Genomic DNA, 18,773 nt, shown 5'->3' with positions numbered 1-18,773 from the left:
TTTATTGAACTCAAAACTTTGCAAAATTGTATAATCTTCCTGATGAGTATAAACCATGATTTTAAAAATATAATTTCAAAAATCAAGGTTAACAAAAAAAAAAAATCAAGGCTAAAATAATATTAAACTAAATCAAAACTCAAATTCTGACTTTCTATAAAATAAATATCCCTGAGAAGAGTAGTTGATAAATAATAGGTGGTAAATTAATTATTAATAATTAGTGTTACAAACATAATAAACAGCAATATTAATAATAGCAATAATATATCCAATCCTTATTATTTATCACTTGTCTTTAAAAATGGACTTTATTTTTAAACACCATGGCAATAGTTAAAATTTCTCATCCTGAACTGGTTGAAAAAGTATCCAGAATAAATACTATTTTTCTGGGGTTTTTTTCTAGCATTAGTAAACTAATTTTTTCCCATTCTTAAGCTTTTGAAATAAGCTTTCAATGATAGACTATGCCAGCCTTGTTCAAAAGCAGATGTAGAAATTGCCAGCCTTTGGCACAGTATAAAGAAACCCATAAGTAAGAACAAGAGCAACAGGTGGCAAGAAGTGGGAAGTTATATGGTTACAAATGTTCACAGCAGGAAAGAAATATAGAACAATTTGTGCCCCAGTGCAGTACTGGTTAGACTAATCACGCTTGTGTTTGGGTTCATATTCTACACATCAACAAAATTTCTTCTAGTTAAGTTATTGGTTTTTCCAATAACAATGTGTGGTTGGAAGAGATTGGACCAGATTTTTAGTTTTTCAAAACGTTGTCATAGACCTGAGAGATGCAGTGGGTGGTCTCCAGAAACTCCCTACTTCAGGACAGGGTGTAATCCAGGTTCATTGCAGGGTCCACGTACTTTGGCCAAATGACTTTTTTGAGCTCTTTAGAGTGGAACAACCTGTGCTGTTCTCAGCAGTAGTATAAATATTATAACTTTGCAGCTTGTCAGAAGTACTATGAGACTTTAAGTGTTTTATCTTTATCCAAACCCAAGGTTAGTTTTCATTTGCTATTACCTTCCATGAGGCAGGCAAGGATGATCAGGGATTCCATTTTACCCTATTATACACACACACACACAAATACGTTGAGTGTGATGCAAGGAGCACCAATATGGTTTTCATAATAATAACTCCAAGGTATTTAAAGGTTTCATTTTCATCCCTTTCTCACAATGTTGAGAACCCAAACACTTTGATTAGGCATTTGAAGTCTATCAGTGGTCATGGTAGTGCTAGAAAAAAAACAACAAATATTTTTGTTAAACCTGATGGCCATGTACTGCATTTCCATTTGAATATGAACTTGATGATGAATGAATGTTACTGAAATCTCCTTGTTTTTAGCTAACTTCAAGCAAGAGATAGCTCAGGAGCCTATATCCCGAAAGCACCTTGTGTTTTGGGTCACAAGTGATCTTATAGGAATGTGTGAAGGGGCATAGATTTCAGGCACACACAATGGGATGAAATGTCAATTGTCAGAATTCCTCCAATGATCACTACTTGGTTCCACCAAGATCATTACCAGTCTTTCCTTCAAGAAGTCCACTGCTCCCATCTGCATGAAACACAGCTGTGGTACATTAATTGAATGATAAAATTCAAGGTTTCAAAAGTTATCTGGAGGTTATTTTAAAAGGATATCTGCAACTGTTCAAGGTTATTTGTGATACGTGCCTTAACCAGGCTATCTCCTGTTCGTGCTTCCATGATTTCCAAACACAAAAAGAACTAGCAAAAGGAAAAGAATGTTTATGAGCCTTGTTAGACATTGTAATTAGGCAGATCAGGAGGAAGTTTTGGTCTCATTTGGGTTTCTCCATTAGAACCATTGTCAGTTTGCATGAAATTCCCTAATTTCTTATTATGTTGGTAGAAAGTTTGCTTCTGCTATTAGATTTTAATCTTTGAGAGTGTATAGGGAATCCACTAACTCTCAGTTTCTCTCTTAGGCATTGATTCATAAATCCTAATTCAAATGGCTGTTGTCTTTTGAACATAGAGGTCTCGTTCCTTCAAGGACTTAGGCAGGAATTCCCTCAAATATATTGCATTTTCTTTCACCCAGATGCAGTCCTTGACCCAAACTACCAAAACCTAAACCAGATTAGTTTCTTTATAGTGCTCTGTATCTCTGTGCTACATGAAATATGAAGTTTTTGGAAAATGAGCTGCTCATTATTTTATTGGTATAAAAGCTCCAGAAGCTTCCCTTTTTTTAAAATTCTACATAATACATATTTATGGCTCTGACTTTAAATCTTATTACATCTTATATATACATGGCATCATTGATTCAGTTATAATAATAGCAAATACATATAGGATAAACTATGTACCAGGCATTATTCTAGCACTTTATGTTTATCTAATCATTTAATTTTCACACTCATAATTCTGTGAGTTTATTATTCTCATTTTAAAGATGAGGAGACAGAGAGATTAAAGAGTTTATCCAAGATCAAAAATTCATATTGTGTCAGATTTTGTGCATGAGTGAAACCATCACTCTTATCCATCTACCCATACATTTCTCTCTCTCTATAAACCAAAAATGTGCAAGATGCCAAGATCTCAAAACTGAATGAGACTTGGTTTCCTCCTTGAGGGGGCTCATGGTGTCACAGAAAAGTGCGTATCAATACTAGAATAGAGATGCATTGAGAGTGTTACAGAAGCACAGGGAACATGATAGCTAATACTGCATAAACGCATTAAGAAAGATTTTCCAATGTTGGTAGCATCTGAGCTCCACTCTGAAGGGTAGAAGTTTGCAGGACAAAAAAAAATAACATGAGGAAAATGTAGCTGAGTGAATGACCAGGTTATTAAAGGAATAAGGAGACACTGACTGTGGATGAACTATATATCATGAGCTTATGAACTTGACTATGTTGGGAAATTATGGGGAAAAAAACTGTTACAAATTTATCTTTTACTACTTTGTTGTTGTTTTTTTCCCTGCGCATTCTAAAGAGAGCCCTTTGCATCATAGCACCTTTCATAAGTAGCAGACATCTCTATGACTCTTCGGTTCAATTCTTGCCAAAATCTATTTGAGTTTTAAAAAGGAAGCAAGAACATTAATGGCATGTGGGGGAGGGGCGATTTGCAATACCACAAATAAGTGTATGGATCATTGTTTTTGTTGTTTTTTTATTGGAGTAAAATTGCTTTATAATGATGTGTTGGTTTCTGCTGTACAATGAAATGAATCAGCTCTATGTATACCTATATCCCCTCCCTCTTGGGCCTCCCTCCCCCCCCATCCCCCATCCCACCCATCTAGGTCGTTACAGAGCACCGAGCTGAGCTCCCTGTGCTATACAGCAGGTTCCTGCTAGCTATCTATTTGTAATGATAAATATTCATATCTTATTTGTGGCATTACCGAATGAATATTTAACTTAAAGAAAAATCTCATTTGTACTTCAAAACAACACTAAGGTGATAGGTTGTCTGAGCCTTCAGATTTCAGAACACTGTACCACAAAGAGTAAATGCCTCTCGAGGTCCCCTTGAGATTTTAATCTCTATGGGTACAGGGTCTTTTATCTATTTGTTCACTGCCATATCCCCATTGTCTAGAAAGAATATCTTGCATCTATTACAATAAACATCTATTACAATACACTTGTCAAATGAATATATTAATTAGTAAATTAATTAATAGAGCTTTATCTTTATCTCAGTCTTTCATTTGGTAAGTATTTATTTGCATACTGTACATGCAGACCCAGTGCCAGGTGCTGAAGTTGTGGCTGTAAACAAGACGAGTGTGACCCTTGCCCTCATGGAACTTCCCTTATAGCTAAAAAGACTATATGTTAAATAATATCCTAACAAACAAATACATGCAAACATGGTAAGCAAAGTATATGTTTCTAACAGGACATATAACAAGGAAATGAACCTACTGGGGTGGGCTATGTGACTTGGAAATTAGAGAACAGTGCACAAAGATAAAGATAAAAACAAGGGCACTCATTTCACCTTCAAAACTTTAAAAATGTATTTTCATCAGTTTAGAAACCCCTTCATAATTTTGTGCCCTAAAGTATTCTGTCTTGCATTAGACTTATAAGAGAGCTTTTCTTATTCACTGTAATATATTATAATTGAAGAGATAACTTTTGATGTTGCTAGTTACTAATTTAAAAGTTCACTGTATATTGTTCACCTTTGTCTCCTGCATCGTCTTGCACAGAGCAAGCAAACTCAAAAGTACATTAACGTCAATAGTTGCCGTTCCCATGTTTGCTTGTAAGCATCTACAACTACTTACAGTTTACTAAAAAAAAAAAAAAAAAAAAAAAACTTTAAATTTTATTCTTTAGTGGTAAAAGTGCATACATTGTTTTCTGCCCCCAAAGGTGATGCTCAAAGCTCCTCTGAAGTTATACATCTGTACATGTGTAGTGGATAATCTCTGTAGATCCCTCCAGACTCATCCCACACCTTTTTCTACCCTGCCCCGTGCCCCAGCAAACTGATATCTATGACTTACAGCAACCATGGGTTCTCATGACCTCTAGCTACTGTTTAGATTTGACCAGTAGGAGGCATCAGCAGCAGATTAGAAGTTGACAAAAGAGAGGTTGGGGTATTTTATTTCCCTGGCTCCCTTCATGTCAGTCTGTGGTTGGCAGTGGCCGCATTCCTGTGTCTAAGCACACAGGATCTGCCAGATTTCCTCTCCCCCACCTATAATTGTCTCCAGGTTCATATATCTACTTCCTCTCCTTGCTCTGCAGGCCCAAGGGTGGTAAAGTTTTCTGGGCATTGTTAGTTGTAGGGAGCCTTACCATTATCCTTTTTCTCTTAATCCTGCCCACACCCTTTAAATAATCCCTTTATTAAGCTTTCTTCAGTTACTCTCAGTTAGCCATCTCTGCCCTACTAGGACTCTATAAGTAGACAAACTTTTTCTTGTTCAAAGTGAGAGGAAAACTAAAAAGTGAGTGAAGAGCAAACTTGTAAAAGAAGTTTCTGAGTAAACAGAGAAGTTGCTTGTTATATTACAAAGAGCAGAAGCCTTGAAATCAGATGGACCTGGTTTGTTTCAGGCTCCAGCACTTCCTGTGTGCGAGACTTGAGAAAAGTTACTTACATCCTTTGTGTCTCAGGATTTTCACATGTAAAGTGGGGATGACACATCCTAACAGGACTATTATGAGAATTACTGGTAACACACAGGATGCATCTAGCACTTTGTAGGCACTCAATAAATACAGCTTTTATCATGTAGAAATAATTTATGCCAAGAAGGACACACTCAAGCCACATGTTCTTTTGAAGGAGAGAAAACTATAATGATTTTGACAAGGCAGAAAAATAAGAAAAGTCTGTGCCCATTTATGCTTTTCCTCCCCAAAGCTTATTATTTAGATAAATGTGCTTTGATTGTATCCACTAATATAGAAAAATGTGTTTGGATTTTATGAAATGAAATGGCATCCTAAGACACCACCTCCCCTCAGCCCAACAGTTCTAAAATACTTCTGATAAAGGTATAAAATCTTACTAAACCACATAATTCATCTTGAGAATAAAACAAGAGACAAATATATTTATTTTTAAGTTTATTTTTTAAATTTCCCTCTTGTGGGCATAATATAAAATTCATTAGGTTATAATATCATGTTCTTTTGCTACATATATCCCAAAATTCTTCTAACAATGTACTTGGCAGAAATTTCAAAGTTTGATCTATAAAAAAAATACATATTTTTTTCACACGAGTCCTTAGGATGAGTTAGTCTTCTTGAAATTTTACTAAAAGAGTGGATCTTTTGAAAAATGTATTTTTCACTGAGAATAACCAATTTTTCTTTTCTCTTCAATTTTCTCTTTGAAGTTTTCAAAGAACCTATTTTTCCAATTAAAACTCCGTATCAGCTCAAAGCCCATTGAGTTAAGTAGTATCTTAATAACAACTTTACATCCTTTGATGTCAGGTGTCTTATGTGACTGTATTTCTAGAAGATACCTTATTTGCAATTACATCTTATTTGCAATTGGACCTTTGTGTATACCCAAGTGAAACTGTCACTTCATGAGATCCTTTCAAATATGTGACCATTTATGAAGTGCTCTTAGAACAGTTGGAAGTAGTACTAATTGTTGCTTTAGAAAAATCTGTTCTAAATATAGGAAATGACACATTTCTACACTTCTACAGGTTTATCCTTAAACTTAAGAGTTTCATATGCTTACCCAAACTGATGTGTTACTGTGGTCTCTTTTCTAGTTATTAGCTTTAAATAGGTAGCTATCAAATATTATTCAAGGGTACCAGGTAAAGTCATACCAAAAAAGAAATGGAACTTTAGAATATAGAAGAAAAAAGCCTTGGATGTGCTGTGGGGGTAGTTGTTAATCATGCCAAGCAAAGAACAGATATTGCTGGTTATGCCAAGCAGAATATGATGGCATTCGATGTGGAACTTTGAAAAGAACTGTACTCTTTCGAACATTAGGATCTCATACTTTCAGCTTAGATTATATTGGTTTCTAGCAACGCTGATCTGTATGATAGCTTTGGAAACACTTGGTAGTTCAGGAAATGAGAAAGCATTGCTTTAAAGATAAATGGGAAGGAAAATGCAGAGCTGTAGGAAGGATATGTGCATCATCAACATTGTTTTCTCAATTTCCTTTACATGTAGCATTTAACAAATACTTTCAGCAGTTACGTGTTTATGGAGAGTTTTATACAGACTTTCTTTATATGCATAATCCTTTGAAAAAAATGTATTAAATCCAAGAAGTATAAATAAATAAAAATATAGGAGAAGGAATATTTCAAAAAGAATCAGCTCAGTTTACCTTCACAGTCAAGACGTTCTTGGTACCACCACTTGGATTGCTCTTTGGTGGTTCTATGATGCCTTATCCATATTTTGTGTATTAGTTTTTAATAAAAAGAACTGCTTTTATTTATATATATACACTTCTCCTGGTACTGACCACCATTTTCACCCAACACTGAGTTAAGTTCTGGTCCAGAGAAAGAACTCAATAATTGTTTGGAATTGTTAAATAAATGATAGAACACTGAATGAATAAAAATTAAGTTTAAAAATAATCATTAATATTTATTTCATATAACTTAGTTACACACGTTGTTAACTAAATGATGGAAACTGAAAAATAACAATTAGGATTACAAATAATAGCTGACAACTTATTTTGTGCAACTCAGTTACACACATTGTTAACTCATAGCAGATTTTATATTATTCATATCTATTATTTTATAGATCAGCAAAAGAACAACAGTTTCATAGATGATGGGTAGACATTCCCAGTTAATGTGTACCAAATAGCACATATTCATTTTTCATCAACATGTATTTCACAGTTGTCTAAGACTGTGGGTATAGAATTGCAGGTTCTGAGGTTTGCTTTCAGTCTGTGGTTTCTACATTCAGAGCTCTCTGCTTAAAATTTGTGTGATATTTCTACCAAGTGAAACCATAACGACCCATCCAGGATTGGGGTTCGTGAAGAGCCATGGAGCATTCTGAAAAGATCATGGGTTTTGGAATCCAATGGCCATAATATTCACATTCAGTTCTGCCAGTTGCTTGATTTATGACCTAGAGTAAGTAAATTCCATTGCCTCTCCCAATTTCATTTCCCATTTGAAGTGAGTATATTTAAAATACTTTATGATTTTTGGCAAATGCAATTATTCCAAAAAAGGACATAAGGCAGATAAATTTGTGGAAAATAATGGGCAAATAAGCATATGCAGAATTCCCTAAAGAACAGTAGGTAATTTTTATACCCTACCTGGACTGCAGCTATAGCTCCTTTACACTTCTTTCTCTCACTTACTGTACTGAAAACAGTTTTGTTGTTGTTGTTGTTTCCAATTTGTAAATACATTGCAATCTTCATACCTCAGGGCTTTCACACATGTTATTATCTTTGCCTAAAAGCACCCCCACAAACATACATATATATAAACGTCAACACAAACATACATAAACACCTTTCTGTATGTTAGGTTCCTTTTTATTTTTTGACCTAACATGTCACTTCTTCAGACAAAATGTCCCAGACCACTTCATAAAGAAAGTCCCCTTTATTATTCTCCATAATATAACCGTGCCTGTATTTTCATAGCATTTCAGATGATTTATGTGTATATACATATTTATTTGTTTGGTCAATGTCTGACACTCTACTAGAATGGAAGTCCCATGAGGGCAGGAATTATATGTCCACCTTGTTCACCACTGTATACCCAGTGTCAGCAGGATGCCTGCAGAGAGCAAAAGCCCAAATAACATCTCCTCAATGACTAGGTGAATACAGAGATGAATCAAATGGTGGAAAATACTGACAACATGGATATGCATAAAGCTAGTCTCACCCTATATTGGTTTATAAAATAATAATATCAACCAATGTGATTGTCATCTTTAACTCAAAGAACAGTTTTTGAACATACGTGCTGGGGTCAGTGAATTAAGGTGACTAGTATTATTATAGAGTCCCCATCAAGGCCATTTCTCGGGCCCAAGGCATTTCTCACTGAGTCTAATACCTTTACAAGCAACTAGCACCATCTTCCATCTGTGTACCGCCACCTCCAAAATAATATTTATTCTTTTACTTATATGTTCTTCTAGAGTAAAAGGCAATTCTCAACCAGAGCCCAGTAATAAAAAACTGATCTTTTAATATTCTACATCTGTGTTTCCTAAATAAAAGAAGATATAAGAACACATGACAGAATATTCACAGGCATAAAAAACTACTAGGACAGATTTTTCCTGTGCTATTTTTTTTTTTTTACATCTTTATTGGACTATAATTTCTTTACAATGGTGTTAGTTTCTGCTTTATAACAAAGTGAATCAGTTATACATATACATATGTTCCCGTATCTCTTCCCTCTTGCGTCTCCCTCCCTTCCACCCTCCCTAACCCACCCCTCCAGGTGGTCACAAAGCACCGAGCTGGTCTCCCTGTGCTATGCGGCTGCTTCCCACTAGCTGTCTACCTTACGTTTGGTAGTGTATATATGTCCATGCCTCTCTCTCACTTTGTCACAGCTTACACTTCCCCCTCCCCATATCCTCAAGTCCATTCTCTAGTAGGTCTGTGTATTTATTCCTGTCTTACCCCTAGGCTCTTCATGAAATTTTTTTTTCTCAAATTCCATATATATGTGTTAGCATACGGTATTTGTCTTTCTCTTTATGACTTACATCACTCTCTGTGACAGACTCTACATCTATCCACCTCATTACAAATAGATCAATTTTGTTTCTTTTTATGGCTGAGTAATATTCCATTGTATATATGTGCCACATCTTCTTTATCCATTCATCTGATGATGGACACTTAGGTTGTTTCCATCTCCGGGCTATTGTAAATAGAGCTGCAATGAACATTTTGGTACGTGACTCTTTTTGAATTATGGTTTTCTCAGGGTATATGCCCAGTAGTGGGGTTGCTGGGTCATATGGTAGTTATATTTGTAGTTTTTTAAGGAACCTACATACTGTTCTCCATAGTGGCTGTACCAATTCACATTCCCACCAGCAGTGCAAGAGTGTTCCCTTTTCTCCACACCCTCTCCAGCATTTATTGTTTCTAGATTTTTTGATGATGGCCATTCTGACTGGTATGAGATGATATCTCATTGTAGTTTTGATTTGCATTTCTCTAATGATTAATGATGCTGAGCATTCTTTCATGTGTTTTTTAGCAGTTTGTATATCTTCGATGGAGAAATGTCTATTTAGGTCTTCTGCCCATTTTTGGATTGGGTTGTTTTTTTATTATTGAGCTGCTTGAGCTGCTTATAAATTTTGGAGATTAATCCTTTGTCAGTTGCTTCATTTGCAAATATTTCCTCCCATTCTGAGGCCTGTCTTTTCGTCTTGTTTATGGTTTCCTTTGCTGTGCAAAAGCTTTGAAGTTTCATTAGGTCCCATTTGTTTACTTTTGTTTTTATTTCCATTTCTCTAGGAGGTGGGTCAAAAAGGATCTTGCTGTGATTTATGTCATAGAGTGTTCTGCCTATGTTTTCCTCTAAGAGTTTGATAGTTTCTGGCCTTATATTTAGGTCTTTAATCCATTGTGAGCTTATTTTTGTGTGTGGTGTTAGGGAGTGTTCTAATCTTATACATTTACATATACCTGTCCAGTTTTCCCAGCACCACTTATTAAAGAGGCTGTCCTTTCTCCACTGTACATTCCTGCCTCCTTTATCAAAGATAAGGTGACCATATGTGCATGGGTTTATCTCTGGGCTTTTTATCCTGTTCCATTGATCTATATTTCTGTTTCTGTGCCAGTACCATACTGTCTTGATTACTGTTGCTTTATAGTATAGTCTGAAGTCAGGGAGCCTGATTCCTCCAGCTCTGTTTTTCGTTCTCAAGATTGCTTTGACTATTCAGGGTCTTTTGTGTTTCCATACAAATTGTGAAATTTTTTGTTCTAGTTCTGTGAAAAATGCCAGTGGTAGTTTGATAGGGATTGCATTGAATCTGTAGATTGCTTTGGGTACTATAGTCATTTTAACAATACTGATTCTTCCGATCCAAGAACATGGTATATTTCTCCATCTATTTGTATCATTAATTTCTTTCATCAGTGTCTTATAATTTTCTGCATACAGGTCTTTTGTCTCCTTAGGTAGGTTTATTCCTAGATATTTTACTCTTTTTGTTGCAATGGTAAATGGGAGTGTTTTCTTGATATCACTTTCGTATTTTTCATCATTAGTGTATAGGAATGCCAGAGATTTCTGTGCATTAATTTTGTATCCTGCTACTTTACCAAATTCATTGATTAGCTGTAGTAGTTTTCTGGTAGCATCTTTAAAATTCTCTATGTATAGTATCATGTCATCTGCAAAGAGTGAAAGCTTTACTTCTTCTTTTCCAATTTGGATTCCTTTTATTTCCTTTTCTTCTCTGATTGCTGTGGCTAAAACTTCCAAAACTATGTTGAGTAAGAGTGGTGAGAGTGGACAGCCTTGTCTTGTTCCTGATCTTAGTGGAAATGGTTTCAGTTTTTCACCATTGAGGACAATGTTGGCTGTGGGTTTGTCATATATGGCCTTTATTATGTTGAGGAAAGTTCCCTCTATGCCTACTTTTTGGAGGGTTTTTATCATAAATGGGCGTTGAATTTTGTCGAAAGCTTTCTCTGCATCTATTGAGATCATCATATGTTTTTTCTCCTTCAATTTGTTAATATGGTTTATCACATTGATTGATTTGCGTATATTGAAGAATCCTTGCATTCCTGGAATAAACCCCACTTGACCATGGTGTATGATCCTTTTAATGTGCTGTTGGATTCTTTTTGCTAGTATTTTGTTGAGAATTTTTTCATCTATGTTCATCAGTGATATTGTCCTGTAGTTTTCTTTCTTTGTGACATCCTTGTCTGGTTTTGGTATCAGGGTGATGGTGGCCTCATAGAATGAGTTTGGGAGTGTTCTTCCCTCTGCTATATTTTGGAAGAGTTTGAGAAGGATAGGTGTTAGCTCTTCTCTAAATGTTTGACAGAATTCGCCTGTGAAGCCATGTGGTACTGGGCTTTTGTTTGTTGGAAGATTTTTAATCACAGTTTCAATTTCAGTGCTTGTGATTGGTCTGGTCATACTTTCTATTTCTTCCTGATTCAGTCTTGGCAGATTGTACATTTCTAAGAATTTGTCCATTTCTTCTAGGTTGTCCATTTTATTGGCATAGAGTTGCTTGTAGGAATCTCTCATGATCTTTTGTATTTGTGCAGTGTCAGTTGTTACTTCTCCTTTTTCATTTCTAATTCTATTGATTTGAGTCTTCTCCCTTTTTTTCTTGATGAGCCTGGCTAATGGTTTATCAATTTTGTTTATCTTCTCAAAGAACCAGCTTTTAGTTTTATTGATTTTTGCTATCGTTTCCTTCCTTTCTTTTTCATTTATTTCTGATCTGATTTTTATGATATCTTTCCTTCTGATAACTTAGGGGGTTTTTTGTTCTTCTTTCTCTAATTGCTTTAGGTACAAGGTTAGGTTGTTTATTCGAGATGTTTCCTGTTTCTTAAGGTAGGATTGTATTGCTATAAACTTCCCTCTTAGAACTGCTTTTGCTGCATCCCATAGGTTTTGGGGCATCGTGTCTCCATTGTCATTTGTTTCTAGGTATTTTTTTATTTCCTCTTTGATTTCTTCAGTGATCACTTCGTTATTAAGTAGTGTATTGTTTAGCCTGCATGTTTTTGTATTTTTTACAGATCTTTTCCTGTAATTGATATCTAGTCTCATAGCGTTGTGGTTGGAAAAGATACTTGATACAATTTCAATTTTCTTAAATTTACCAAGGCTTGATTTGTGACCCAAGATATGATCTATCCTGGAGAATTTTCCATGAACACTTGAGAAGAATGTGTATTCTGTTGTTTTTGGATGGAATATCCTTAAATATCAATTAAATCCATCTTGTTTAATGTATCATTTAAAGCTTGTGTGTCCTTATTTATTTTCATTTTGGATGATCTGTCCATTGGTGAAAGTGGGGTGTTAAAGTCCCCTACTATGAATGTTTTACTGTCGATTTCCCCTTTTATGGCTGTTAGTATTTGCCTTATGTATTGAGGTGCTCCTATGTTGGGTGCATAAATATTTACAATTGTTTTATCTTCTTCTTGGATCAATCCCTTGATCATTATATAGTGTCCTTCTTTGTCTCTTCTAATAGTCTTTACTTTAAAGTCTATTTTGTCTTATATGAGAATTGCTACTCCAGCTTTCTTTTGATTTCCATTTACTTGGAATATCTTTTTCCATCCCCTTACTTTCAGTCTGTATGTGTCTCTAGGTATGAAGTGGGTCTCTTGTAGACAGCATATATATGAATCTTATTTTTGTATCCATTCAGCCAATCTGTGTCTTTTGGTGGAAGCATTTAGTCTATTTACATTTAAGGTAATGATGGATATGTTTGTTCCTATTCCCATATTCTTAATTGTTTTGGGTTCGTTATTGTAGGTCTGTTTCTTCTCTTGTGTTTCTTGCCTAGAGAAGTTCCTTTAGCATTTATTGTAAAGCTGGTTTGGTGGTGCTGAACTCTCTCAGCTTTTGCTTGTCTGTAAAGGTTTTAATTTCTCCATCAAATCTGAATGAGATCCTTGCTGGGTAGAGTAATCTTGGTTGTAGATTTTTCTCCTTCATCACTTTCAATATGTCCTGCCACTCCCTTCTGGCTTGCAGAGTTTCTGCTGAAAGATCAGCTGTTAACCTTATGTGGATTCCCTTGTGTGTTATTTGTTGTTTTTCCCTTGCTGCTTTTAATATGTTTTCTTTGTATTTAATTTTTGACAGTTTTAATTAATATGTGTCTTGGCATATTTCTCCTTGGATTTATCCTGTATGGGACTCTCTGTGCTTCCTGGACTTGATTAACTATTTCCTTTCCCATATTAGGGAAGTTTTCAACTATAATCTCTTCAAATATTGTCTCAGTCCCTTTCTTTTTCTCTTCTTCTTCTGGAACCCCTATAATTCGAATGTTGGTGTGTTTAATGTTGTCCCAGAGGTCTCTGAGACTGTCCTCAGTTCTTTTCATTCTTTTATCTTTATTCTGCTCTGCAGTAGTTACTTCCACTATTTTATCTTCCAGGTCACTTATCTGTTCTTCTGCCTCAGTTATTCTGCTATTGATCCCATCTAGAGTATTTTTCATTTCATTTATTGTGTTTTCATCGTTGCTTGTTTCATCTTTAGTTCTTCTAGGTCCTTGTTAAATGTTTCTTGCATTTTCTCTATTCTATTTCCAAGATTTTGGATCATCTTTACTATCATTATTCTGAATTCTTTTTCAGGTAGACTGCCTATTTCCTCTTCATTTGTTAGGTCTGGTGGGTTTTTATCTTGCCCCTTCATCTGCTGTGTGTTTTTCTGTCTTCTCATTTTGCTTATCTTACTGTGTTTGGGGTCTCCTTTTTGCAGGCTGCAGGTTCGTAGTTCCCGTTGTGTTTGGTGTCTGTCCCCAGTGGCTAAAGTTGGTTCAGTGGGTTGTGTAGGCTTCCTGGTAGAGGGGACTCTTGCCTGTGTTCTGGTGGATGAGGCTGGATCTTGTCTTTCTGGTGGGCAGGTCCACGTCTGGTGGTGTGTTTTGGGGTGTCTGTGGACTTATTATGATTTTAGGCAGCCTCTCTGCCGATGGGTGGACTTGTGTTCATGTCTTGCTAGTTGTTTGACATAGGGTGTCCAGCCCTGTAGCTTGCTGGTTGTTGAGTGAAGCTGGGTGCTGGTGTTGAGATGGAGATCTCTGGGAGATTTTCGCCGTTTGATATTATGTGGAGCTGGGAGGTCTCTTGTGGACCAGTGTCCTGAGGTTGGCTCTCCCACCTCAGAGGCACAGCACTGACTCCTGGCTGTAGCACCAAGAGCCTTTCATCCACACGGCTCAGAATGACAGGGAGAAAAAGTAGAAAGAAAGAATTAGTAGAAGTAGAAAGAAAGAAAGAAAGAAAGATAGAAAGAAGGAAGGAAGGAAGGGAAGAAAGAAAGAAAGAAAGAAGGAAAGAAAGAAAGAAAGAATGAAAGAAAGAAAGAAAGAAAGAAGGAAGGAAGGAAGGGAAGAAAGAAAGAAAGAAGGAAAGAAAGAAAGAAAGAAATGAAAAGATAAAGTAAAATACAATAAAATAAGATAAAATATAATAAAGTTATTAAAATAAGAAAAAAAATTTTTTTAAAAAAGAAAGAAAACAGACGGATAGAACCCTAGGACAAATGGTGAAAGCAAAGCTATACAGACAAAATCTCACACAGAAGCATACACACACACACTCACAAAAAGAGGAAAAGGGGAAAAAATCATAAATCTTGCTCTCAAAGTCCACCTCCTCAATTTAGGATGATTCATTGTCTAAAGGAGGGAAGGAAGGAAGGAAAGAAAGAAAGAAGATAAAGTAAAATAAAGTTATTAAAATAAAAAATAATTATTAAGAAAAATAAATTAAAAAACAAACAAAAAAAATCGGATAGATAGAACCCTGGGACAAATGGTGGAAGCAAAGCTATACAGACAAAATCTCACACTGAAGCATACACATACACACTCACAAAAAGAGGAAAAGGGGAAAAAATCATAAATCTTGCTCTCAAAGTCCATCTCCTCAATTTGGGATGATTCGTTGTGTATTCATGTATTCCACAGATGCAGGATACATCAAGTTGATTGTGGAGCTTTAATCCGCTGCTTCTGAGGCTGCTGGGAGAGATTTCCCTTTCTCTTCTTTGTTTTCACAGCTCCCAGGGCTCAGCTTTGGATTTGGCCCCGCCTCTGCGTGTAGGTCGCTGGAGGGCATCTGTTCTTTGCTCAGACAGGACGGGGTTAAAGGAGCCGCTGATTCGGGGGCTCTGGCTCACTCAGGCCAGGGGGGAGGGAGGGGCACGGAGTGTCGGGTGGGCCTGCAGCGGCAGAGGCTGGCGTGACGTTGCACCAGCCTGAGGCGCGCCGTGCGTTCTTCCGGGGAAGTTGTCCCTGGATCCCAGGACCCTGGCAGTGGCGGACTACACAGGCTCCCTGGAAGGGGGGTGCGGATAGTGACCTGTGCTCGCACACAGGCTTCTTGGTGGCGGCAGCAGCAGCCTTAGCGTCTCATGCCCGTCTCTGGGGTCTGTGCTTTTAGCCACGGCTCGCGCCCGTCTCTGGAGCTCCTTTAAGCAGTGCTCTTAATCCCCTCTCCTCGCGCACCAGGAAGCAAAGAGGGAAGAAAAAGTCTCTTGCCTCTTCAGCAAGTCCAGACTTTTCCCCCAGACTCCCTCCCGGCTAGCCGTGGTGCACTAACCCCCTGCAGGCTGTGTTCACGCCGCCAACCCCAGTCCTCTCCCTGTGCTCCGACCAAAGCCTGAGCCTCAGCTCCCAGCCCCGCCTGCCCCGGCGGGTGAACAGACAAGTTTCTCAGGCTGGTGAGTGCTGGTCGGCACTGATTCTCTGTGCAGGAATCTCTCCGCTCTGCCCTCCGCACCCCTGTTGCTGCGCTCTCCTCCGCGGCTCCGAAGCTTTCCCCCTCTACCACCAGCAGTCTCTGCCCGCCAAGGGACTTTCTAGTGTGTGGAAACCTTTCCTCCTTCACAGCTCCCTCTCACTGGTGCAGGCCCCGTCCCTATTCTTTTGTCTCTGTTTATTCTTTTTTCTTTTGCCCTACCCAGATACGTGGGGAGTTTCTTACCTTTTGGGAGGTCTGAGGTCTTCTGCCAGCATTCAGTAGGTGTTCTGTAGGAGTTGTTCCACGTGTAGATGTATTTCTGGTGTATCTGTGGGGAGGAAGGTGATCTCCGCGTCTTACTCTTCCGCCATCTTCCCCTCGTCCCCCTGTGCTATTCTTTGAATGTAGTATAGAAAACACTAGTCGGTCCTTAAATAAGGGGGATTGTATGGTGTATGAGTAGGCTTTCAGTATGAGTTCTGTGGGCCTTGGGGAATTCCTCTTCAAAAGGGTATTTTCCTTTCTTATCATTACAGAGTCCCAGAAAGCTAAGAGACTGGATCAATTCATAATTCTTTCTTCAGTCCCTTTCTAGTTCACATTTTATTTTCACACTGAGAATTAACATGAAAATAAATACTTTTTTTTTTATAAAACGGGAAGATAAAATCCCTACTGCTAGGTTTGTCTGCATTTTATCTATTCAACTATGTCTTATTTCTATAGAACCTCTCAAAAATTGTCTTGTTTTTTTTTTCAAGATTCTCATTTGTCTCAAAGGGCAATGAATATTGGTACCTCTGCTTGTCTTTATTTGAATTCATGCATTTGAAAATATCCTTAGAAATCTGGAGTTAATTCATAAGCTGATTATAAAGTAGCCAAAAAGTATTGACTGAACCAATATGAGTAGAGTTTAGTTAAATTTGTTTGTCTTATAATAAATATAATTACTGAAAATATAATTTTCAGTAATTTCCTTTCCTGTCTGTACCCCTTGCCGGCACCTATTAAGACCCAGAGTCTACTCTGTCTCAAAAATGGAATTAAGATGAGTAATTGCAAGGCAGAATTTTCATTACTTGAGTGCTGTATGTACTGGTGGGTTTGCTTTGTCTTTTTCACCTTTCAATCACTACATTTGAAATTTACTTTAATATAGAGAATATGGGTAGGTGAATAGGGAGGGTGGTAAAAGCAGATGTGTTTCTAGGTATATTCCGTCTGAGTTTTAGCCTCTACCAGAATGAATTTTGGTGTCTGTTCTTTACATTTCAGTGTCTGTGATTTTCGAGGTAAATGGATGGTGTGCAGGAGTTTCAAACTTAATTTATGGTGCAACATGATGTGATGGTTTTAGCACTAGAAACTGTTTGGAATATAAATCCCAAACAGTTTTCTTGTTGGTGTGATATAAGGAATGTTACATATCCTCTCTAAGTCTCAGTTTCCACATAGCTAATAGGTATAATGTCTGCCTGGTAAGATTGTTAGAAAACTAAATGAAATAAATACAGCATATATTACATTTAATATGTAGTCACTAAAATACTATATACATATATATGTATATATGAATGTATATACAGTTGACCCTTGAACAACAAAAGTTTGAACTGTGAGGGTGCCCTTACACATGGATTGTTTTTAATAAAAAATTCTACAGTACTACACAATCTGAGGCTGGTTGAATCTGCAGATGCAGAACTACTGATAGGAACAGTGGAGTCAGAGGGCTGGTTTTAAATTGTATGTGGATTTTTAACTGCATGAAGGGTTGATACCCCAAACTCCCGCATATGTTTATATACACACACATACTATAAAATAATAAGAAAAAGCCTAACAACACACTAGAAAAACTATAAAATAGCTTAGTCACTTAAGAATTATAATTGGCTAGAAATATATGAAAACATGTTCAATCTGGAACATGAAGATTAAAACCATTTTTTTGTTTTTTGTTTGTTGGCTTTTTATTTTATTCAGAATTAAAACAAATGATACTATCTAGAGTTCCCCAAGGAATTTCATAAAGAAATGGATTCCATCTTGTACTGTTTGGGGAAGTGTGAAAAGATAAAGCTTTTAGGGAAGGCAGTTTGGCATTGTTTATCCAAATGATAAATATTCATGCACTTCAAACCAGCAGTTGTACATCTAAGTGTTTCCTCTTAGAGAAATACTCAATATGTGGAAAAAAGGCATATACCAGAATACCCATAGCAGTATTCCAGGGCTGAGGAATGCCCTGGGATTAACGTAAGGGGGATGAGGATGGATGGGGACAGGGGCATACAGGGACATGGGGTCATTCATTGCTGGGAGAATACAGTTACTGGGACTTCCAATTATGGAGGCAGAGTCCTGTTGAGGGGCATTCTTTCTTCTGGCAGATCAGTCTTCTCTGCATGAGGAGAGGGACTGTTACACGGAGCACAGGAATGCTGTCCCCCTGCTGGTCAGTTTTTGTACTAAACCATGTATGCTGTTCCTTTCCAGCCTCTTGATCACTACTAGTACATTATGTGGTGTGTTTAAAGGAGGATAGGTTATAGAAAGAAGTGTTCTGGTTAATAGTAATTTGAATTTCTACACATTAGGTTTTATTTATTTTACTGCTTAAAAAACCTAAATGGTTAAATTTATCCAAAGACAATCCAAATTATTATTCTCATAACTCTCCAAATGAATTTAAACCTCAGTTTCTTTTTTACAGAACCTTTCAAAAACAGTGAAAGCTCAAACTGGAAGAGGAACTGTTTATTTCTCATAACTATTTGACAAAAATCTCAAAACAC

General features: G+C 36.9%; 1 protein-coding gene across 1 annotated transcript in view; it reads left to right on the top strand.

The window, feature by feature from the left end:
* ANO3 (anoctamin 3) overlaps positions 1 to 18,773 on the top strand; it is a 414,788-nt gene that overhangs the window by 203,345 nt on the left and 192,670 nt on the right.

This window comes from Lagenorhynchus albirostris, chromosome 9 (genome assembly GCF_949774975.1).
Source record: "Lagenorhynchus albirostris chromosome 9, mLagAlb1.1, whole genome shotgun sequence".
NCBI classification, from domain to species: Eukaryota; Metazoa; Chordata; class Mammalia; order Artiodactyla; family Delphinidae; genus Lagenorhynchus; species Lagenorhynchus albirostris.
The sequence above is the reverse complement of the archived record's forward strand: the minus strand, read 5'-3'. Positions and strand labels throughout refer to the sequence as shown.